The sequence below is a fragment of the Eubalaena glacialis genome, chromosome 2, assembly GCF_028564815.1.
Source record: "Eubalaena glacialis isolate mEubGla1 chromosome 2, mEubGla1.1.hap2.+ XY, whole genome shotgun sequence".
NCBI classification, from domain to species: domain Eukaryota; kingdom Metazoa; phylum Chordata; class Mammalia; order Artiodactyla; family Balaenidae; genus Eubalaena; species Eubalaena glacialis.
In genome coordinates, this window is record NC_083717.1 from 23,602,985 (window position 1) to 23,628,635 (window position 25,651).

The following is a 25,651-nucleotide window of genomic DNA, read 5'->3' on the forward strand; positions in this document are numbered from 1 at the left end:
AATTTCCGAACTGCACTTTGCACATCTGTAAAACTGTGTAATAACAACTGTCCCACCTATATCACTGTGTTGTGGTGAGAATTGTATGAGATAACGCTTGTGAAAATGTTCCATAAGCTGCAATGTCTTCTAAAGCCATGAGGGATAATCTGCTTATGTTTGCCCTCTTCCTTAGAATTGCATCTTTGTGCATAAAGATCCTCTCCCCAACCTGTCGCAACTGATTCATCCTTAAAGACCAACTCAGACTCAACTTTCTCCCAGTAACCTTCTCTCACCCTTTAAGTGAGTCTTCCAACTCTGAGCCTCTGTAACTTATTAATTGTATTCATTGATTTCAAATTTGTCATTATGTCCTACACTGTAGGATGTTTTTGCTCACTGGGGTTCCACATGGTAAACCCCATACCCTCCTGACGATTGCATGTCTGGTCCACTTTTCACTGGTCTCCTGCACACACCTGTGTGAGGTACGTTATAAGTTACATTTCATCTCACACAGCCTCTCCCTTTACATTGCCACTCATAGCTCATAATTCTCTTTCCTCTCTCCCTCTCCAAGCCTCTTGGCCTGAGATGCTTCCATGAAAATATTGCAAAATGACTTCAGAAATTTAAATTTTTAATTTAAATTTTATATTAAAATAGTTACATTAAATTTTTCACTTTAGATTTTTAAGTTACAGTTTTGATTTTTATTTCTCAGACTTTGTCTATAGCTGCTCAGAATGAATACCTCTCTCTAGCCAATGAACAGAAAAGAATAAAATTTGACATACAATTGATTAACTGAATCATCTCTTTAAAAAATGCCATTCAACTTGAACAGCAAACCCCAACCCAAATTTGGATGTAGATTCTGCTTGGAACAATGCTTGTCAACAAATGCAATTAATTTCCCCCCCAGGTACTTGTAAATATTTTTCAGGCCAAATATTTTGATTGACAGTGAAAGGGTATCTGGCTTACTCTGTCCTGTCTTTAGCGTCATCGAGAGCTCCACTGAGACAAAAAGTAGAGATTGAGAAATTTGACAATGTTTTCCTAGGACTCATCTTCATTTATTAGCTTTTTAAAAATTACCTGGGAATGAGCCTAGGCACATAACATCATGAAAATTCAAGAACCTGTTGTTGAACTATTCATTATCTTCCAAGAATCTATTTTGTAGCCAAAGAAAAATATGTTACAATATTTTTTATTCCCCTCGTAAATAGCTTATGAACAAGTATGTTGATTTTGACATTCAAGAATTGAATAGGCATCCTGTACCTCACCTTCCCATAATAAGACTTTTGCTAAACAAAATATAATGCTAGGAGTTTTCTCCTGGTAATTTATCTATCTGCTCTCCAAGTGATATGTTCTCAAAATATTCCATTAAACATAAGTTTTTTAAATGTGCCTTGTCTAAGTTTGTACAATCCAAGCAAAGTTCACAAAACACTTTGCAAACTTTGTTTAATTAAACACAATACCACACCTTTGCTTTAAGTGTAATGATCATCATTTCTTACAGACAATTTTTAATGAGTTTGCTCTTTGCAATACCCCTCATATATTTTCTTCTCCTTCCAGGCACAGGTGATGAAATTGTGATCAACATTATGAAATTGGATCACAATTATTTCTTTAATCAAAACAAACCAAGCCTTATGCCATAGGTGTGGAAAACCATATTGCTATGCTATCCAATTGCAGTCATATTTTGTAATCAGCACTTTTGGCCAAACACATGGTGTAAATTATATGGAAAACGAGAAGGCATGTTCTGTCTCATGCCGTTGCCAGGTATGTTTCATATTTAGATATAAACAATGAGAGAAATTCAAATTTCACAACAGTTGAGTCATTTCTGCCACCGTGGATGCTTGTAGCTTATTAATAGCAAAGCTGTTTTCTTGTTTGAGATTTTTTTTTGCACTTAAATTGGTATGTTCCCACCATGCTACTCATGCTTATTTCATTAATTGCTAAGCAATAATTCAATAAAAGCTTCTCTCAGAGAGAAACTCAAACCTCAGATACCTATCAAATGCCCTTCATGCCTGAAGCAAGGAGTGGGCTGAGGAAAAAATTACACTATAAGACATAATCACAAGGTTGCTAATATCTCACGCACATCACATCTAAAATCTAGGATTCCTCCGAGTTAATACCCATGAAGTATACTTTAAATACCCCCAACAGAAACATCGTTTATAGCTTTTTTGCAGAGGTGTCTATGAAAAAATCAGAAACAAGCCAAATTGTTTCTCCTTCCCTTACAATTATATTAAGGGGTTGAGATCCTTAAGATGGCCTTAGGATGACACCTGGCTGAGTGGAAGAATTGCCTTACAGTCCAATAGAATTTTCTGATTTCCACGTAAAGTACTAGAACACATTGCAGAAAAGTCTCCACTTCCATACAATGAGAACAATATAGAGAAATTGTTTTAAGAATATATTCACCTTGGCCATTCCCAGTTTTTTAGCCTTTGTTTCAAACACTAATTTATTGCTCTCCAAATCTTTGAGAAAGACGAGTTCCATGAGATTAAAAGATTGAATATCATAAAATAATGATCAACATTTTAATTCTGCATTTGCAGTTGAAATTCCAGTGTGAGTAAATACATATTCTGGACACCATTATAAAAGCAATGAATCAGGGGTACTCATAAAAAAGGCAGAAATTTTTTGTGAGTATCTCTCCTGCCTTTTTCTCTAGCTCTTTTCTAGTCTAGAAAATATATCTATTACTGTACAGTCTTTCAAATTACATTCTGATTTTAATAATAATCACAAATTAATGATGTGTAGTCACATGTCCATTTTCTCAGAGGAAAATAGCCATATGCTTCAATAGCTAAAACTTCTATTTCCACAAACTAATTAAAAGGCCTTTTGGTACAGTAATCAGAAAAACAGGTGTTTCATTTAGTTTCTCTCCCTTCAAGGTTGAATAGTTGCAATTCAAACTTCCCTGCGATTCCTTCAAAGTCAAGGGATGTCACATAGCCCCACATTGCCTGTCACACAACAATATCCTTCTGTCCCACCCCAGGATTTTGACAGAATGCAAATCAAAGAAAGAAGGCAAACTGTTTTTAGAGTACAATATGTTAAATTATGAGTGGGATTTGTCACAATAGATTTTGGAGATTTTAACTCAGCAAAAGGAAAAAAGACTCGAATCCTGTTTACTTTTCTCTTTGATAGATTGAGTACATAAACATATTTTTTAATCTTTGAAACGATGAGACCCGCTATAGGAGAGATATTCCATTCTTCTTTCTCCAAATGTAATCATCGTATCAAAACCACATCTCTAGGACATGTTCTTGTGAGTACAGGGTGCATTACGTACGATTTTGTAATACACACAGTAACTTTGGAAAGCTTCGGCCTTATTCCTGTTGTTAATTATTTAGACTCTGACATATTGCAATAAAACATTTCATCAAGCTCTCCAGTCCAGGGAACGATAGGCATCAAAACTGTATTGGTAATGCAAAATAAATGGATCGGGGTTGAAAATAATGAGTTTGGTGGATTACGTCTGTCACTGTGAATTATTATTGTTGAACATAATAGGGCAAAGCACTACAAAAATAAAGCTTGTCTTCTCTAGTTAAAGGTGAGACAACTACCTCTAATGAGATACAGAAGTTCAATTGTGAGTTATTAATTATACACACAAAAGGTGTATCTGCTTACCTAATCTTACATTTTTGTATGTATATCACTATAGAACAAAAAGTCCCCATTGCTAAAGCTGGTGATAGCTCACAGTGGCTCTTGCCAGAAAGTGGAGAAGACATTCCATTTGGCCACATTTGACCATGCAAGAGGGAAAAAAAAACCAAAACAAAACTAGAACACTTGACTGTGCCATAGCAGACCCAGATTCTGGCACTGATTCTTCTAATTTGCTCTGTGATACACGCGACTTACCTCTGGAACTCAGGTTCATCATCTGTAAAAGTAGGGCCTTGAATGAAATGGTCTTTAAATGCAATTCTAGCTTCAAAACATTCCTTGATTCTTTATACATAAAATGGAATTTTTAAAAATTAAGTGAACCTGGTAGCTTTTTGCTTCTAGAGGCAGAAAGCTTGGCAGAGAACTTACTGGAAGAATAATCCGAGTTGCCTCTCTTGGAACACAAACATGAAGGAAGTGGATGCCCATTATTCAGGAGAAAGGGTGTAATAGAACATTTTTTTACACTAGGCAATGTTGCCCAACCAGAGTAGGAGGAGAGAAAAGTTGGGATTGCGTCAATTTGCACAGAGATTTCTGGAAAGGGAAGAATAACAACGCACAGGCTTCAATCCCACAGATTTTGAAATCAGCCCAAGCTGGTTGAGTAGAGTTTAAGGATACCCTCTCCTAAGTTCCCCCGATGGAAATGGACACCAAAGTCCCTGGAGGGAGGGGGAGTCTGGGCGGCTGATCTGGGCTCAACATGCGTAAGTCTGTGGGGAGCTGGCTCCCTCAGACTGTCTTGACAGTGGTGGAGAGGAAGCCTCTCTGGACCTCTTCCTCCTGACTCCTTGCTGTGCTCTCGAGAACAGTAACCACCAGGAGAGGGTGAACTGCAAGAGTGCTTTCTGTACTACTGGGAGAAATGGAGACTGTGGAAGCATCACCTCGGCCGTTGTAAAGCATCTCCCTGAGGGAGCTGGATGAGTCTCAGAGTTGTATGCAAAAAATGGTCCCAGAGGACCAACCAGAACTTTCAGTTCTCTCCTCCACCAGACATCTGAAAGTGCATCAGCCTTTTTGAACCCAGCTGGGGTTTTAGAAGAGGCTGAGATAATGAACTTCCTGTTGGTAAGCTCAAGTGGCATTTCAGAAGCTTAATTGGAAAAAAAAAATTTAATGTGAAGAATTTGTAACCAAAGTTGGTGAACGAAGTCAATTGGTTTCATTTTTTATTAACTTTTAATAGCAATATAGTAGCAATATATTTTCAGTGCACAAAACTTAGAGACCCTAGAAAAATATTGAATAAAAAGAAAAATCAACAGTAATATCTCCATTCAGAAATAATGACTACTAGTTATAGAAAACAAACTTGTGGTTACTAAAGGGGAGAGGGACAAATTAGGGGTAAGGGATTAACAGATATGAACTACTATATATAAAATAGATAAGCAACAAGGATTTACTGTATAGCACAGGGAATTATATCTAATACCTTGTAATAACCTATAATGGGATATAATCTGTAAAGATATTGAATCACTATGCTGTATGCCTGAAACTAACACAACATTGTAAAGCAACTATACTTCAATTTTAAAAAAAGTCAGAGCTTAAATCTCCAATCAACAAGAAATAATGACTGCTAAAATTTTGAGTCATCCATGCTAGACACAGCTATATCTTTATAAAAATGGAATCAAATAGCTTTGTTTCCTTACCAAAATATTGTAAACATTTTACCATGTATTTAACAATTCTGTAATATGACTTTAATGGATATATGATTGGGTGAGCACTTTTTATTGTTGAAATTCAAATGATTTCCAGTTTTTAAAATAATTCTAAAGTGAATATCCTTGAGCATGCCTCTTTATCGATATCTCTGATTATAAATAGATAGATGATAGATCTCTGAAATATCTCATATTTCATTAATATGGAACTGTTGGATTAAAACATAATATTTTATAACTTTTGACACAAAAATGTAGTCAATACTTTCTCTCTAATAATACGAGGCCCTGTGGCATAATGAATTTGCATTTTGAACCTACTCAAAGGGGCACTAGAAAAGTACAACAGCAATTGAAAAAAGAATATGGTCCCTTTGAAAGAAACCAGGTTGTGAAGCTTACAGGGAAAGCAGAGAGTATTTGAAGAGTTTATATACGAACCACAAACAATATCGAGGAGCCATCAGCATGATAGAAGAAAATTTTTATAGGAAATAAGCATGGAGGTAAAAGAAGAGGTGATCATGTAGAAAAATAGAAATATTCACACCTTAGTAGAAAACGTCAAATAATGGAGATTTACATTGCTTACGTATAATCTAAGAATGTAACATTTCTCTTTCTGCTTCTTCTCACAGAAGAAAAAACATGAAAACAATTAAATGTAAGGAGTTAGAATGAAGGTCAATGTCATCATTTTTAAAAACCTCAGACGTCAAGCCTGGAAAGAGATTGCTGTTGATTGATACGAAGAGAAATTATTAGCATGTGAGAAAAGCTTTTGGGGAGAGTTTTTGATGCCACGGTTCTCTGAAGCAGCAAGGCCCTGTACGGCCTTATCCATTTCCCAATATGATGTGATACCAGATAACACGTGGTGTAATTTTTCTCAAATCACAGAGAAAAGCTGGACTCTATTAAGAATTAGTGGGCAAGTATAAAGTAGCAAGTAAACAATGTATCAATAATTGTATAATACCTCTGTCTACAATAAATCTATAAAAACATTTTTTTCAATGTACACATCTCCCCCAACCCCTTCCCACACATAAACACACAATCTCAACCATTGCATACCATCATCCCATGTATCCTGTAAAAAATGATTGGAAAGAAAAAGCAAATCACTGCAAGAGGGATGTATTAGAAGGAGCAAGGGAATGGGGGAAATCTCCCATTCCTTTCCTGCAACTTCAGTGCATAAGACAATGTTTTGGCACTTAGGGTGCCCCCGGGAAAAAGAAAGTGTGAGGGCAAGGGAGACTATGGAGCCAATTGTCTTTAAAATAAAATGATAAGGCAGATATGCCCGAATATGAATGAGCTCATGAGTGTCTTTGAGCCTTTTCAGACAGAAACAAAAACAATTTGATTAAACACTGCTTATCAAGAACAATCAAAACAAGAAACCCAAGAAATGCAAAATGAGATTATAAAGTGAAAAAAAAAATAAAGGAAAGAAAGGAAGAAAGAAAGAAAAACAAAAACGAAATGCTTGATAACTGAACATCTTGGGAACTTGCTATTGCAGAACATAGTATAAATATTGCATGGCCATGTGCATATATATGTAATAAATCTTAATGTAGTAAAAATAGAAACCAACAAAATTATAAAGTCTTTTATAGAAGATGGTCAATCGATATCCTTTAAAATGGAAACATAATTTTAAAATATAATGGCTCTTCACTTTTGGTTATATTTATCTTTAAATCTTAGGTGACTTTCCAGGCACTAATATATCTTATGAAGCAAATCTGACTTTTATGAATTTCTCTATCCAATTCTATTAAAGCAAAATTTAAAACTTAGTATTTCAAAAATAGTATGTGTATAATGATCCCATTGGCATAAAACTATTGCTAGCTATCCATTGATCTACTTATCCTCGTTTTGTCAAAGTTTATGATATTTATATTCTGTTCTGCAACCCTCATTCCCCCTGGTTGCAGAGTGATATCTGAAATAATATTCATTAAAAGTCAGTGCTGCTTAATTCAAGGTGGCAGGATTTGTGGTGATTTGTCATCTTTTTTTTTTTTTCCACTGCTTGATTTTTTTTTAAAAAAGCAAATCTATATTTTTATTTATAAAAGAAGTAGTAATTATTTTTTTTAAAGAAACATTAGATTAACATCTCAATAACAAGTTCCAAAGAATGTATTTAGACAAGTTCTTAATATTCTTCATTATAATCTACTTCTATATGTATTATAATACAGGTGAGCAGAGATAAACATAAGGAAGTATTAGGAGACCCAGAGGAACAGCTCATCCACCCTTGAGATGCAGTAGGTGTTGAAGATGGGTTCTAAAGACTGAATAGGAGTTTTCTGGATGGAGCCTCTTGGGGGGAGATGTGTAAGGATGGTCTGACTGGTCCAAAGAATTGTTTGTGCAAAGAGCAAGAAGTAAGATGGCTCAGACTCTTCACAGAACTGCACATAGTTCAGTATCACTGAAGTGAAGAAGGCAACTATGACTCAGACTGGTAAGAAATGAAGGAAGAGGTGTATACCCTGATGTCATGAAGCTTCCGGTCTGGTGCGCAATACAAGTCAAAGATAAGTACATGCAGTGTGATAAGCACTCTGATAGGAAGAAAGCAGGGTGCTTGTGGGGCTCAACAACAAGATCTGCTAATCCAAACTTGGAGTCGAGGGAGGCTTCCTGGAAGAGTGACACTTAAGCTAACATTAAGTAGGAACTAGTAAGAGGAGAAAGTCGAAAAAGTAGTCTGGATGAGAAGAATAGGACATGAAACAAACAGAGGAGACAGTGCTATAGTAGAGACAAGGAAGGTGTGACTTAGGCATGAAATGCAGGGGACAGGGGAGAAAGCATGCACTTAATGGGGTATGCGGGAGATAAACACAAACCGATTAGCTGAGTGCAGACCCTGAAGGACCTATCAGCCATGGAAAAGAGTTTGGGCTATTTTCTGGGAGTAGTGGGGGCCGTTGAGGATTGTAAGGTCATTTTCAATTGTCGGAGTGTCACTGCAGCTGCGTGTGATTGTTGTGGGCAGGCAGTGGGCAGGGGAGAAGTAGGGGTCAGTTAGAAGTAGGGGTCAACTTTCTTCCACCTGCCCACCTCTAAAACCATTCTCTGCCCTTGGGGACAATCCAGTCCTATGCTCTTGAAGAGCCCTGGCTTATAAAGAAAACAAAATCTCAGAATGAGTCTAGCAACTCCTACCTTTGGAACCTACAAACAGAATCCCAGAGACTCAAGATAACACAAACTCTTGGATGGAGAAAGAGGGAAGGTAGATCAAATTAATGTCAGAAATTATCTGTACGACCTAAACATACACTTATAGGATGACAGAATAATAACTTATAATACATCTTGTTGTGGACTGAATGTGTCCCTGCAAAAGTCATATGTTGAAATTTAATCTCAATGTGATGGTATTTGGAGGTGGGGGAAGGAAATTAGGTCATGAGGGTGGAGCCCTCATTAATAGGATTAGTGCCCTTATTGAAAAGTCTAGAAAGCTAGCTTGCTCTCTTTCCTGCATGTGAAGATCAAAGGAGAAGTTGGCAGACTGCAACTGGAAGAGGGTCTCACTATGACCCAACCACACTGGCACCCTGATCTTGTAGTTCAGTCTCCAGAACTGTGAGAGATAAAAGTTTGTTGTTTAAGCCACCCAGTCTGTGGTATTTTGTCATAGCAGCCCGAGCTCACTAAGACATTTCCCAGTTAGAGAATGTAGCTTTTGAGTTTTTTACTGACCCCAAGAAAGGAGCTGCTTATTCAATTTATGAAGTATCTCTCTGTTCTTCTCCTAGAATTTAAGATCAAATTCCCCAGGGAATGAGAAGACACGTGAATGCCTCTATCCTGTATCCCCCTTGGAAGTGCCACTCCCTGCTTACTGAAAACCCATGGTCCAGCACTGGGCCAAAAGTTTCTCTTTTCACGGTAAATTCCTTTTTTTCTTGGTGTACTTCCCAAAGCAGCTTTTTTATCCCTTTTATCTTGAGACTCTTTTCCTCTTGTCACTTGGAAAAAGTGACACATAGTATCTTTATTGTGTCTCCCAGGAGACCTATAGGGTCCTCAGATATATAGAGTCTCCCATGGCCTCACCTAATTTCCTGGAGTTCCTGAGTGGTATGCAAATTAGCACCCCAGCATGAAACTAATTATAACCCTTACCATATTTTGTTTTCTGTCTTATTTCTCCCTCTCTCCAAACCAAATTATAAGTTACTTGAGGACAAGGCTATTTTCTTCTTCATAGGATCTATGCCGCTATGGGTTCTAAGTAAATGTTTGTTACTTGACTTTCAAAACTGAGACAAAAAAAAACCCAATATGTCAGCTTTTCACTATAAGGAATTTATAGATCTTTTGATGTTACTTGCAGGTACTACTATATTTATTTCAACTGTTTATTTCAAAATATAAATAGTATTTTTTTTGTGGTAAACATCCTTAGATGTTAATGAAGTCAGGAGGTAAATAACAGCTGTAGGCTTTTCATCAGACACATTTTTCTCTTGAATAATATATATTTTGCTGAAGCTGTGGAAACAGAACTACGGGGACTCCTATGAGGCCAGGCTGAGCTTCTTGGTTTTATACAGTGTTAGCAGGCAGTGTCATCTACTTCCTGATATAGCATATGCAGTATCATACTGCCTTGTACCTAGAGAAATTGTTATTTGATTGCCAGGAATAGGTGTAATTTAAGGTACTTCTCATTCATAGGGGAAGGCTGGTAAGTTCTCTTAGAACTCTGCCTTCTAAAGTGGCATGTCTTATTTCAACACTAATTTAATAACAAGCTATCCGCATTAATCACCTCTTTAGTTCTTGTAAAGTACCTTTCTTTTTCTAGATTTGGGCCAATGATTACATTAAATTTGCTACAAAGACAATCTACTCAGTGTACAACTGAAGACTAGAGAAGGAAAGAAGCCAATGCTTTTCTAGAAAGATTTATCACGAGAAAGATCAGCTCAGGGGTTTGACGTTAGGAACGTGCTGTGTTCTCTAGTGGGAAGGTTGCAATCATCAGTGAGGTCACGCATTTATTTAGAACTGCATACTTACCAAACGGTTTTCACATAGAGGATTTCATTCCATTAATTTGTGGAAAGGCCAAATGGAATCCAAATAGTCCTCTGGCTATGTGCATCTCACGTCCTTTATGTTCTGCATATGCACAAAACAGCTTTCCTGAGCCCCGCCTACCGAAAAAGGGAAGAGAGCTGGCAGGTGAGAAACACAAAATTGACTTCAGGCCAGTTTCTCCTTAAAGACATCATTTCCCTCAAGTCATTACGTAAAATACCCCAAATAGGCCAGGCAACCCAATTATTCCCTTGGAATAAAGAGATCAATTATTGATTAATAAACATATCTTTTCTCTTGACTACAAGGTGTTTGAATTAGAGACTCTATGGAATGATTCCGCTTGGACACTCAACTCCACCAAAGGGCTCAACATTTATATTTTAAAAAATTTTTATTAGGTTGTGTTTATGTAATTGTAGACACAGTACTTCACAAAGACTATTCCAGTCTTCAAGGAGCTTAGCTGCCATGGTTCTCAGAATAAATCTCTGTATTTCTTCACATCTAATCATATATTTTAAAAAGATGTGTAATTATTTATGTATGTTTAACCTGTTAAATTCCAAGACTTTGGGAGGAGAAGTTTCCTGGATGACAAGATCTTTTTCAAAAAGTACTTAATTGCACTCCATGTTGAATGGAAAGTACCATCGAGAGAAATGCCACCAAGAATGTTCAGGCCCATTATTTATGCTATGAAGGAACACTATTTGGCGTACTGCATATTTACAGAGAGTTCTTCACTGGTGATGTAAAGGCGGGATTGCAAAATCGGCCCCCAGATGCTGGGCTCAGGCTTCAGGTCTGATGGAGGGGGAATATTATGAGTCAAATCCCTGTACTGAACATAGTCGTGAAACCACACATATGTGGCACAGTTGAGGTATTCTTTAAAAACAAAACAAAAAAACTCTGAACACCAAGCCCCGTGACACCTGAACAGTCTTCAGGTGCTCTGAGCCCCTGCCCTGGGTATGCACCCCTGGCTTCGTGCCTCTCTGAACTATCTCTTCATCTCCAGCTCATCTTTCATCAGCGCCTGTCAGTGGAATATCACAATTCCAGGTTGGGAAAACAATTCTGACGGGGTTAGGGAAATGAAAAAAGTTTCTGGTAATGGAAATCCCCTCCACTTTAAACCAATATTTTATTCATGTTTGGGAAATACCACTTTGTTGCTGTTTCCATTTTAATCTGCTTCAGCATTTCCTGTTTTAATTCAGAAACCAAATGTGTGACACGCCAGGAGGGTCTTGGGCCAATTCCAGATCAATAAAACCAGAGAGGAACAGCAACTCACCAAAGCTGCTGTTCTTGCCAGATTCTATGCAAAATTTTTAAAAGCGGATACAAGTTGCATAAGGTTATGGAACTCAGATTTTCAGATATGACTGGTATAAACGTCAACCAAAGAGAGTCAAGTCCTTTCTGTAATGGTCAGCCACATTTAAATGTGATCTGAGGAAGAAACATGAGTGAAGCATAGAAAACTATCTCGTTGATTATGTCACTTAAAAAATGAATTGCCTTTTGACTTACACATCTGATTTTCCTTTCCTTATTTCTTTCCCCTGCTTTGATTGTCAGCCTTTCATTAGTATACCCCAAAATTCATTCTGTACTTCAGATTCTGTATCTCTGTAATAATGATAATCACAGAGGAGTTTGGAGATAGAAGGTAACTGAATCCAGCATTTGTTTATTCGGCACTTATTCTGGGTGAGGCACTAGAGTAACCCCATCTTACATACACATGACGTCAACGTGTAGATTTAATGACTGTCTGAACTGAGGTCACTCAGTCAATTAGTATCAGAACCCGGCTTACAGGTATCTAGGACTCTTGAATCCAAAGCAGTTCTTTCCCTCTGGGCCATGCTGGTTATTCCCCACACTTGCTGAGCCATATTGCACCCACAGACGATGTGCCAACGAGACCACACGTTGTCTCCACTCAATACACAATTTGATATTCATTTCGGGAAAGTTTGTAAATAAATGAACAAATTGCCTAATTGCTAACCTGGACTAGGGACTAAACGAAATCTTAAAAAGAAAATTATGAACCACAAGCAATAAAAATGTTTTTTAAATAAAAACAAGGAAACATGACCCATTGAACTGTTAATCAAAAAAAAAAAAATCATCAAATCAAGTGACAAGTCTGCAAGCCACTATGGGGAAAAAGATGGAAGAGAAATTCTGATACGTTTGTGGTCTTAAGGCAATTGATAAGTAGGCCCTCAAGTGATGAGAATTTTCAAAGGCTCTTTAAGGGAAATAGAATGCCCTTTTCATACCCTTCTTTAGATTCGTAAAGACCCCCAGCTTCTGATGAAGAGTCACGATATCACCGGTAATACACCAAATGCATTTCTGCAGAATGAATGTGTCAATAATTGCATTTAACTTTCCGGGAGGGGTACTGAATTTTATTAAACATCTTAAGCATTTCTTATATTTCTATTTATAAATTACTTTCCCAAATAACATATCATGTTTCTCTTATTTTTTTTTCAAACCTCAGCATTACCATCTCATTTTTTCTCATTTTCAACAGTTAAAATTAAGAAAAGTTCATCAGTGGCAGAGGTTCTGCAATCTGTAGCAACCCACAGAGCAGTACGCTGAAACAAATTGCCCCCCTTTAGTATCCTGGTGTGCACGGCAAGAAAAATAGAGTCAACATCCACTTCTCTCAATGGCTTAAATAATTTATCAATTACCTAAAATCTATTTTTAACCCAAACCATATCTTCTAACATGCCTATTTTCCTTCTATCAGTTATATCTATTCAGAAATGCAAGCTCATGTTAATGTGTGTCCAATTATGAAAGGTAAATGAGTTACTAAAATCATCCTAATACATTTAAAGTCTAAGCAGAACGTCTTTCTCTTTAATTATCCACAAAGATATTCCATTGATAGGCGTGGCTATTGAAGAATTTATTGAAGCATCAGAATACTCAGAACAAACTCATTGAATGCATCACAAATTACAGCAGTTTGGCAAAACATGGAGAATGGCAGTCAGATTTTGCCAATATAGATTTACCGTGGGGTTCCACATCTATATCTAACGACAGGGCAAGTTTCCACAGATTAGTTTGAGGCATAGAAATGGGGAAAGAGAAGATGATGGTAATTAAATCATTTATGTGACTGCTTTCTGTATGTCTTTGTCTTCAACTGTCTTCAAACCTTTGAGCTGGTGACTGAACCATCCAATCTGGACACCAAGAACACTGCTGTTGTTGATCCCTACAACCACATCTTGAATTATGCCAACTAGCCTACAAGTGGCATAGCATAATCCATTAGGCATAACAAAAATGCTATTCTACCTTTAACTTTAGTAAAGTTAATTAACTCATTTTAATAATAATGTCTTGGCAAACCCAGATGAAAAAGTCTTATATTGATGCAGTCAACTACTTTTCTCCAAATAATTGCCATTTGGGCTGAGAAATTGAAAGCATGCCAACCTAAAATGCTTTTAAAGACTTCAATCAACATTCTCTCCAAAAATGAAGAAATAAAAAGCCAGAGGGCAGAACCATGGATCTCACACTCCATTCTTAACATTACCCAGCAACTCATATTTATATTACTGGGACTTGTCCTCCAAATTTGACCTGGGGTTGGCCTCTGAATTTGTACAGCGAAAGGAAAGGACAGGGGCTGTATAGTCCTGGAAACTAGAAACAAACTGTCTTATTAAATTACCCATATTTGCAACCAAGCTTAAAATAACACAGATCTGCCAGCCTTCAGACCTAAGGTCTGCAGCTTTCTTTCAAATATAACAAAAGAACACTATCGTTTTTGCCCCCATTTATTTTATTTCTCTGACTCTTTATGAACTTCCAGACAAATGGATAAAAGGTTTTAGTTCCTCTCTTAATTTGTTATAAAATCTTGTTTTAAAGCAAATGGGTACTTCCCAGATAACAACGGGTAAAGATTTTCTTTTTAGAAGCAGTATTTGAATAGGTTTTACTAACTCACAGAAGAATTTTTAGTTATTAAAAAAAAACAAAAAACACTAAGCATGTATTTATTTTCAGGAATGAATTTTGAGGAAATTTTAAGTCTTTCGAATTATAAAATACAAAAGAGGTGTGGAGAGGTGAGGTTTCTCCATTTTTACCATAAGTAGCTTTAGTCTGTTTGTATTACTGCATCACTCAAGACCTGGGTATATCAATAGTCTAACTGAATTGGGTCATTCAGTTAAACAACATATAAAATATACATAGCTCGACAAATCTGTTCATTCCATATAAATATATCTTTATTCTGATTATTTTTGTTGAATCCATTACATTGATCTAGTTAATATCTCTTATTACAAGGAGAGTGAGATCAAAGCTACATAACACTGGAGGCCTTGTATTATGCTGTCCAGGGTGCTTGGTGACCTTAAATGGTAGAGAGTACACCTTTACACCTTAGATAGTAAAGAGTACATTTAATGACATCATTTTTGTACTTGAGAACTAAATCTCCTTGGAAGAGGTCCAACGGAGATGAACCTTAAGACAAGTTCCATTTTATGAAAAGGATAATAAAAAATATATTAGAAAAAAACTAGGGCTAAAAATGTTATTAGTAGATGCTATATAATAAAATCTTTTAACTGAATCACTTAATAATCACACATTATCTTAATTATCTTGTAATAATTGAATACTTCATAGAAATAAATATTTTGAACTGTGATTATGCTATTTGGCTCATATGTAGGAAATTACCCTCAAGTTGAATAAAATCATCCTAAAACTATGTTACAACAAAATTTATGAAGAATCTTTTAGTTTGTAAAAAATGTGATCTCCTATTAAGAAGCCTAGGAGGGGAGGATTTTTCCCATTTTACAAACCCTGTATTTAAGTAAACTTCTCAAGCTCACACAGCTAGCAAGAGAGTCTTTCCCAAGTTGTAGCTGTGTCTCTGTACTTTTGAGATCTGTTCTCATGATTATTCTTAAGTTTGGGGATAACTTTTAATGATCCTAAATGGTTTTCATTTCCATCTTTAGACATACAAACACTTCGGTGATAGACACCTATCAGAGGGGCTCACCCCCATCCCCAACCCCTGCCCACGGCCAGCTCCCCAGCTTGCTTACTTGGGGAAATTACCTACTTTATCTGTGTTTCAGCTTCCTCCTCTATAAACTGAAGATAATAATAAAACCTACTTTCTATGATAGATGCAAAAATTAAACCGGATAACATATATTAAGAACATAGTAAGTCAGTAAGGATTTTCTCCATTAGCAATGGAGTAAATAGTCAACTTTAAATTTTTCCAACTTCCTCCAATTTATTCCTGGGCTAAGTAAGCCCCTTACAAAATGTGCTTTGCTTGCAGCACCTGCTAAGAGAAGTTACCCAAGGTTGACTTTGAGGTGCCCATTAGTTGATCCAGAAGTGGTAACTCTATTTAGGGACAGCCAAACCTTGAGGTGGGTTGGTGTCCAACGATGTAGTTTTGCAGGATCATAATGACATACTCTTTAGACCAACTGGACTCTGCAATTTTAATGAGGAAATGGGGGTGAATAAGACAATGGAGGAGTGGACTATTGGAGATAAAATCATGGGTTTTCAAGTCAAAGAGACCCGCAATCAAATCTGGTTCTGCCCAACTGGGATCTTTGGGGAAATTGCTTCATTCAACTGAGACTCAGTTTCCTCTTTCATTCCCACATCCCCTGCCCTCATTCAAACCATTCATTGCCCACCCAACTGGTTTCCATGCCTCCTGCCTAAGTTCCCCCAAACCCACCATCCACGTGGTCACCAGGCTGGGGTTGCCAGCTAAAATGAAAAAAAAAAGAAAAAACAGTTCAATTTGAATTTCAGATAAACAACAAATAATGTTTTAATATAGTTATGTTCCATGCCAAAACATTATTCTCTGTTACCTAAAATTCAGGATTAACTGGGCTTCCTACTCTTTTGTTTTTTTTCTAAGTCTGGCAACTGAACACCAGAGTCACTGCCAAAACCATAAATCCTGCCATGGTATCCCCATCTTTAAATGGTCAAATGGCACCCTAAAGTAAAGTGTTTGGTTACAATGTTAATCCATTTTTAAATGTTTTCACAAGTCTTTTCATGATATAACTACTTTCGATCTCTCCCACATCATTTTCTACCACCTCCCTCTGGGCTTCCTCTTCTTTTGTTTTTGTTTTTGTTTTTTTCCCCTAAATCTGGCAACCATCTACCAGAGTTACTTACCAAAAACACAAATACATACATACATATGTATCTAATGATGATAGAAATTTTCCGGAAAATGTTTTAGCAACGTTCAGCAAACAGTTGCCCTGTATTCATGCACAAAAGTCCTTCTGCATTTAGAAATCTCTTTGTGTAATTCAGTCGTTCATTCAAGAATCAGTTATTCAGTGACTATAAGACATTTTATAACATGTGGGTGAGACAGAGTATGAATGTATAGCAGAGATGAAGCCATTTCTGTGTTCAGCTGGGCCAATAGTCAAAGTACCCAGAGCCTACTTCCTTCTCTACCCAATTCCCCTTTTTTCCAACACATGAGGTACTTTGGAGGAATTGCCCTTAGAAATGCCACAGCAGCATGCTGGTAGGAGATTGTCACTGAGTTAAGTTGTATTATAGTGACTACTATTTATCATTTGAGAGTCATCAAAAAGGAGCATCATAAAGAAAGTTCTTGTTGAATTGGGACTCTCAGTGGGAACAGCTGGTAGAGAAGCATCAGTAAAGGATTCCTCAAGCTTTAATGCACACAAGGGACTGAGCCCAAGATAACAGATGTGCACTGACCTACACTGAAAAGAGTGCGGGACAGCACGAGTTACTGGAGAGCTCTTGGTTTAGACTCTAGGAAGATTCCTGCAGGTCCAAAGCTGATAGAATGAGAGTTAAAATCACATGATCCCCGTCCTTGGGCAGAATGTATTCACTGGGAGTATCAATCTCCCCGACCCCAGTGTCACCAGCATTCATTTTTAGAGAAGTAAAGCAGTCTGTGCTTACAAAGGGCCCCCCCTTTTGAGCCCCATTCTGAAGTACTCTTCCCCGGAGTGGTCTGTTATGAAATTTCATTATTCCTAGACACTGGTAGGTAGAGCTTCCTCTTCCATGGAGATTTGCATGATGACCAGGACACTTTGGACAAATCAAGAGAACTGGTCGTGGCTATGCATTTGTATTTCTCAATGAATGTGCAGTTCATATACAATATGTGTCCTATAGTTAGTGCCCTCCTACGCCCCCAGCCTTACTTACAATGTGACTAAGTTCGCTGCGGTCCTTCATCCCACATGACTTCATTTTTGCTGCCCTGTCTTTCAGTGCTGCTGCCTGTTTCTGTCGTCGTCCGCAGACACTCCTGTCACTAGGCCAATTACCAGCATCTATTGAGCTTTTCCTCCTAATCCAATGGACTCCTTGTTCTCCACCGATGACAGTCTTAGAAGGTGACAGCCAAACTGGCCGTTAGCTTCTGACCTCTCTGTAGTCGATCTTATTATGGTAATTGCCAGGCTGGAAGGAGCAGACATCAGGCCAATTACACCTGTCCCTGTCCCAGTTCAGCCTGGGCTTAAATTACTCCGCGAGAGCATGGTTTGCCTTTACTGAACAACAACTTTTTCTCTATTCTTGTGAAATTTGGAGACAGACATTCTTAATTATGCTTGTCAGTAGGACATAATGACCCAGTATTTCTTTAAATGGCATCATTCTTTATCAGGGAAGCCGATGCACTCCATTAATAGATAACTTGACTGGGGTATTTTTAAGCAAACAAATCTTTAAAATGTGACTCTTTGATATATAAGCAAGCATAAACTGAAAACCACACAGCCGACCCTTCACGGTTATTTTAATATTAATGCTATACATAGATGTATGTGCGTGTTGAATATTAATTAGCCTTTATAAATATTTTATTTGTATGGACTTAAATCTATAAAACTATACATAGTTAATTCTATAAATGGATACCCGTGTGGCATACATACATAATTATATTAGAATATATATATGTGCACATTACGGCTACATGAATTAGTTTTTTAACTGCATTATATAAAACATTAGGAGGAGGAAGCTTTTACATTCATTTGAAAATTAAATGTTGTTCTTGTTGAGCATTCTAGAAGACCAATGTATAATAATATGCCCTTATAAATCTAAATTGAAATTAACTACACAGATTCTTTTTATTCTAGTTAATTATTAAAGAATGCCCTATTTACTTTCAAGTCTTATATTTCCAGAAGTGCTTACCTACTCATAAGAAATTTTTCATGAAAAATAATTTAAGAAGGAAAAATATCAGAGTTCCCAATTGGTTTGGTAATTTGTGAGTTCTTATAGAAGTCTTTGAGGATGCACCTTGTTTGAAGCAAGTTCCTCCAACCATAGATATCCTTGAGACCCTAAATCGAAAAGCTCCTGTCTTCAATCCCAGTGTCATTGTAGGTTCCCCCTTCAGTCTTTTTTTATTGGAAGTAGCCACTTAGGAGAGAGCAGGACTGGGCTCTATAGACAGCCTGTTGCCTGGAATGGAAGAGTTTATTTTGCATTTATTCTCTTCTCCATCATCCCCATGAGCCATTAAAGGTGGTGTCCTTCTCTGGACTCCAGAAGCCTAACCAGGATAATTTACGGTCTCCCCAGCTCATACCATAAAATGTCTTCATTCAATTCGTCATTCCCCCTTCACTGAATCCGGCATTGCTTTTACATCTACTGGAGGTCTGCTTTCCCCCAACAAGCCATAGTCAAAGATGTAAGCTGCAGGGCTCTGTTCCAATAACCCCAGTACTGCTAATGAAATTGCCTCCTCTCTCTCAGCCTATTTCTTACACAGGGGTGATAATCACCACCAAAAAGAGGATATTGTGAGATTTACAATTCTCAGCTGGTTGCTTCACAGGTAGTGGGAATTTAGCCACGTTCATCTTCCAAGGGTGTGCTGTCAGCTCCCATGTTTACAAACTGTAGAAACCTTGAGCCAGTCACTGACGTTCTCCAAGTGTGAGTGCTCCACAAGATAATGTACACCAAGGTGTTAGCACTCTTTTGACTTGACCCCCAAGATCTCATTGGTCCTTGAACTTTTCTTTCTTTTCTTTTCTCTTCCCTTTCATTCTTTCCAGGGATAACCAAGTCATAAATCTATACATTGAATAAGGACCACACATGGTCACATCATTGCATTTCGATTTCTCTGGAGGAGTATTAAATTCTTCCTATTTCTCCTGATTGGTCTTGCTCATGTGATGCCTTGGTCATCTCCTCTTTTTCCATGGCTGAGACCTCCAATTTTGCAATTCCTGGCATCAGGGACTGACAGGCAATCCTCTCCTGCCTCTGAGATCATTTCCACTCAGAATGTCTTCATTGAAGGATCATATTATCAGTCGCTGGGGTTGATGCACTTGCAGTGGCTACTGTACGAGGTCCCTGATGGAACCCCAAAGACACTGAAGAAAGTAACTGAGGTTCTGCCCCTGTGCTTTCCCTCAGATTCTTCAAAAGTAAACTGGTACCCACCCAAGGAATCAGTTCCTTCAGAAATCCTCTTTGGTCTCTTTCCCCAGCAAAAATTTCCAGGGTCTTTTTTTTGTTGTTAAAGTCCTAAGTTGTCTTACCTTGAAATTATAGAGACATCTTTCCAACTCCAATCAAACAACAATTTAGGAGAGTCTCTGCTTTGGGGTTTTTACATCAGTTGGCAGCAAATAGGGCTAACAACAGAGTTGCCTCAAAACCCTTTTGATAGTTGAGCACAGAAAGCAGAGATTCTCCAGTGGAATGTGCCTCAGTCATCTGCAGCGTTTGTGAAAGCCCAGGCTGTTGGTCCCCTTGGAGGTGCTGATTCCATAGGTCTGGGTTGGGGCCAGAGGATTTGCATTGCTAAGAAGTTCCCAAGTGATGCTGGTCCAGGAACCCGTCTTTGAGAACGACTGATACAAAGCATAAGGGGCATTTGTGAACCCCTCTTCGTCACAGTGTTTCTCAGCTGACTTTCCCCACTACCTTGGTGATTCATAAGGATCATTTCCTTGGTGAACATAAGGAAGGCCTTGAACCTTGTTGCTTCTAAAAAGGCTACTCCTTGGAGACTAATTGTTGCTGCTTTAAATGGCATTAGGTGAAGCCTGAGCCCTGGGGGTGTATATGGAAAGGAGGGAGAGGACAAGAAAAATTACGAAGTGTGCCTCCAATTTCATCATTCTTGGATAAGACCTCAGTGATAGCAACATCTACCCCAATCAAAGCTATTTTCTTAAACCCAGACTGAAATAAACACAAAGGATATGGAGAGAGGGGAAAAGTCTTTTTTTTTTTAACCCAATAAAGCACACTATCTTTTTCTCTCTCTGTTAGATGAACAAAATGGGGTTGCCTGGCTTGAGCTCGTCATCTGTGTTTATCTCATCTGGTTGTCTCTAATTAGATTGCAGGCCCCTTTGGGCAGTAGCTGAGCAGTTGTAATCCGATTTTGTACAGTGCCTGGCACAGTCTCTTAACCATAAAGAGGGTGCTCGATAAATATTTATTGGCGATGGTTATCTCTAATTCCTCAGGAAGTCTAGGCAATTCTAGGCCACTCCACTTAGCTGAATGATAATGGAAATTGATAAACTATCAAAGGGGGAAACACACGTGTAGTAGGTTTTTCAAAACTAACCCACCATCAAATATTCAAAACGAGGATGTAGCCTTTAGTAGCTTATGGACATTGAAGGTTGAACATATTACTTTGTGCCAAACTTGTAGGAGTGATCCAGCGTAGCACTGGAAGAGGCAAGCTTTATAAACCAGTGAATCTTCTGGCACTTTCCTTAGGTGACGCCAAAGTTCGTAATATGGTTTTCTCTCCACCCACCACATTTTCTAATAAGTCACATAAATTGGTCTATAAAGTCAGTAATATTTTAATTATTGGCAAGTGTATTCATCAACCCCCAGATAGTTTTTCTTTGCTAAAAATCATGGAACTGACATCACTGGAAACATGATACACGTTTGGCTGATATAGTCTCTTCCATCTACAAAATGTTTCTAACCTCGACGGATAAAGCCTAACACAAGAAGTGAAGTAATTGGGGACTATTTTTCCCCTACGTCTGAAAAAAAAATATTTACTCCGGAAATGCCTCCAAAAACATATGTCTAATGAAAAGCACACTTACAGCCAGCAAAAGAGCAGATGCTGTGTCATTTATAGGGGAGAATGAGACAAGAAATTCCAGGACACAGGACAACCTGGAGAGGCTTTATTTCTAGGCGTGCTTAGGTACAAAGAGAAGGCTGTGCCTCGATGGGGCGCTAGGGAATCTAATAGCTGCATCGGGTAATGCTCTGCTGGCCGCCCAGCCACTGATGGTATTTGGCCGTCCTTCTCATACACTAACGGCAAGAATTTGGGGAAGCCATAGACTTTGTGAGCCTTTCCCCTACACTTCTGTGCAAATATGAGGTTAAAGAAATACATTGTGTAAGAGGTAAAAGGGTGAGCAGCAGAGACAGAAAAAAAGGAGTTCAAGAAGAAAGCAATGAGATTGATCAACGCGAGTTTGTCCTTTGGGAACACTGCAGAAGATGTAACCCATTGTTTCTTGCAGATGATTTCTTTGGAATTCTTTTCTTGGCTTCTGAGACTTGTTCACCTTGTGACCTTAAATATTTTCCTTGCTGCCTGGTTCTTTCGCCTTTGTGTCTCACTCCTCTCTTCTGTACAGGGAGCTTCTGTTGATTGAAAAATGGTTAGAAAATAGATGGATTCTGCAGCCACGCAGAGAATGAAGACACTTCACCCAGATCTCTCTCACCAGAACTAAGGTTAGAGCGTCTATCACCTTTCATCTATTCAGCACGGAGAAAGGTTGCCTCTTCATAGTTAGGGACGTGATTTTTGGGGGTAGTTTCTCTTGGTTTTGATCTGCAAAACATTTGGAGTATGAGCAGTATAGTACATTTGGAAGTGGAGAGTCAAAAGTCCATTTCATGACTTACGTGGGCTTGGAATCTTGGCTTTCAGACGCTGCCTTAAGTTTCTTGGAATTGGAGTTTCACATGCTAGAGGCTGAACTGCACTTTTCCTGGTATTTCCTACCGTATGAAAAAAGTAAATAAAATCTGAGAATTTGTGTGTGTGTCACTGAAGATGACCAGAGAAAATGAGGTAGGCAATGATGTTTAGGGACTAGAAGAATATAGTTTCCTTCAAAGAAACTGCCCAGTGTTCAGAAACACCATGTCCAACGGGAGCCCCCTCAATGGAATGAATTCCGTGCTGTTGAACAGGATGCCAGGGTGCTGATTGTGGTCCTTCATCAATTCTATCTCCTCCTACTTGTCTCTGATTCTCAGTTGTCCCTTCTATATAATAAGCAATTTTGGGGAAATGACTGGTCCGACAGTTCAGAAAAGTAGTCCATGTTCATCAAGGTGCCCAACAGGAAAGATTCTGGTCCAAAGGTGTGTTTTAACCCCAGGGTCCCTGCTGACTAGCTGTGTAAACGTGGTCTTGAGCAAGTGTGTCATCTCTCTAAGCCCCAGTTTCCTCATCTTAAAAATGGGGATAATGATCGTTATCTACCTGAATGTTTACTGAGGGGATTAATGAAGAAGATGCTGCTCATAGGGTGCTTGGCACAAAGTAAGGGCTAAGTAGTAACTCTCAGGCATCCTCCTGCTGCTGTCCTCAGCACTACGTTTATTCCAGGATCCCAGAAGCACATTATCAGAGAGTATTGTTAGTTGCAAGGGATTAAGAGCACAGCGTGTGGCCAGACTTCGAGGGTGGGTCTCATCTTGGTCACTGAGATTACCACACAATGCCTGGCATTAAATTCACAATTCCCATTACTATACTGGTCTCTTATCTCTAAAGGTTCTGTTGCCCTTGGGGGTGAAGTCTGGGGCTTGGGTAATTTTCTTTTCACCTTTATACTTTTCTGTGCATTCCAAATTTTCTACGATGAGTAGAAATTACTTTTAAAACAGAAAAAAAAAAAAGCCCTTTTCTTGTGTGTTTTAAATATAATATCAAGATAAGGGTAGGGGATTAAGAGATACAAACCACTATGTATAAACTGCAGCCATCATTTTGTAATAACTTTAAATGTAGTATAATCTGTAAAAATATTGAATCACTATGTTGTACACCTGAAACTAAAATAATGTAGTAAATCAACTATACTTAAATTAAAAAAAAAAGAGAGAGATAATGAATGTAAAGTATTTAGCACAGTTCCCGGCATATAATAAACAATAAATATTGGCTATCATTATTTTCCAGAAAAAACTATATACTATCAACCAGATCTTAGACTAACCACGAATGCATAAACTGCTATCTTATGGATATGAATCATTTCTTTGTTCAGAGTAAGTTTGCTTCATCCTCATTCAAATTGTTATAATGGGGAGCGAGTTTGCCTTTATGAATCAGCCTGTCAGACATCCGTGGAAATATTCTGAAGACTCCAGGTTTCAAACTGTTTTCTCCCGGCAACCTGAAATTTCTCCCCAGAGCTTGATCACTATAGGGTAAGACCTTGTGACACAGACGAAGACAAACAAGTTTCTGGGATAGTCCACAGGGGGACACTTTTAAAATTGTGAGTTCAGCAGGGACACAAAGAGACTCTGGGAAGGATGTGGTGACTGCAGAGACAACTGACCCTATTTGTTGCAAGGGCAAGCTCCTCTTCCCGCTAAAGAGGCAGGAAAAAGGCCTCAAATAATGCCTTTCCTCGCTCCAGATTATTAACTACAATGGAGGCTTCTTAGACAAGAAGGAAAAAAGAAAATTAGGAAGATAGTCAGAAAGAAAACATTTTCAAGGAGATGAGGGAAGGAGTGTGGAGGGAATATATAACACAGTAAAATGGAAGAAGAAACAATTTCCTGTGATACTTATGAATAAGGAAGATAGTCATATGAATTTATACACATACAACACTGCAGTTTATTAAAAATGTTACGCTTATCAAGGCTTATCAAAGTTTCCCACTAACGTGTGACTACGGGCAAAGAAAAGTGACCACGTGTGACCCTTGTGTGCATCGGGAGGCACATGGCAAGAGAAGGAGGAACAGGCATAGCCTGTACTAGACCCCAGAAAGCTTGAAGTTTCTTTCAAGACCTGGGATTTTGTCTTAAAACGATATTGATTTCTCATTGCTCTAGGATAAAAGAATGGGACCAGACCCTGGTTGTCTGATTCTTGGGCCCACGATCTTTCTAATTTATCACACTGCCTCTTCTTTATGGCTAGCTGTAACACTCTGAAGAAATCCCATCCTTTGTTCCACTGAACTCTTGACTCCACAGTTGCTAGCAATTATGAAAAAGGATGTTAGTGTCCCAGGTGGAAGAAGTAGGACTGTAGGTGGTAACACCCTTCTGAGTGGATAGGGAGATAAATATAAATAGTTCTGAGAAGGAAATTGGGAGGACTGCCATCTTCCTGGGGCACGTATGCAAGCTGGGACTGAAAACCTGCCAGGGATCATCAGACAGTGATCACTCCCCAATTCTGCTGACTCAGGTAGGAACAAATGATATAGTCATTAAAGATCTACAGTACACCTCGTGGGACTTTGAAGTTCAGGTCAGGAAACAGAGACCTGAGGGCACAGGTAGTATCTTTATTTGTCTTTCATCACAGAGCCTGACCTCAGAAACGAAGCTAGTTTTTAACCATCAGTTAAATCGATGGTAGAGCAATAATCAACATTTTGTTTTCTAAATTAAGCCCTTCTAACTTACTAAAATAAAAAATTCCAATATAGTAAGAGGGTCCTTTCCCATGTTCATGTTACGGTTTGATGATAGCATTCTGACTGTCAAGAGGAGTTTATTTTACAAAGAACGGGTGGGAAATGCCTTGCCAGTGACTCAGAGATGCCATCCCCAAACAAATTTAAATTGAATTTGAGGAGGGGACAGTAAGAAATCCAGAAAAAAAAACAAAACAGATTTTATGGACAATATGACTGATTTGGATTAAAAAAACAACAACAAAGTGGAAAAGATGCTTCTAAAGAGATAATTATCATAGGAAGATTGTCAGGAACAGTTTATGAATATGATATGTAGAATCG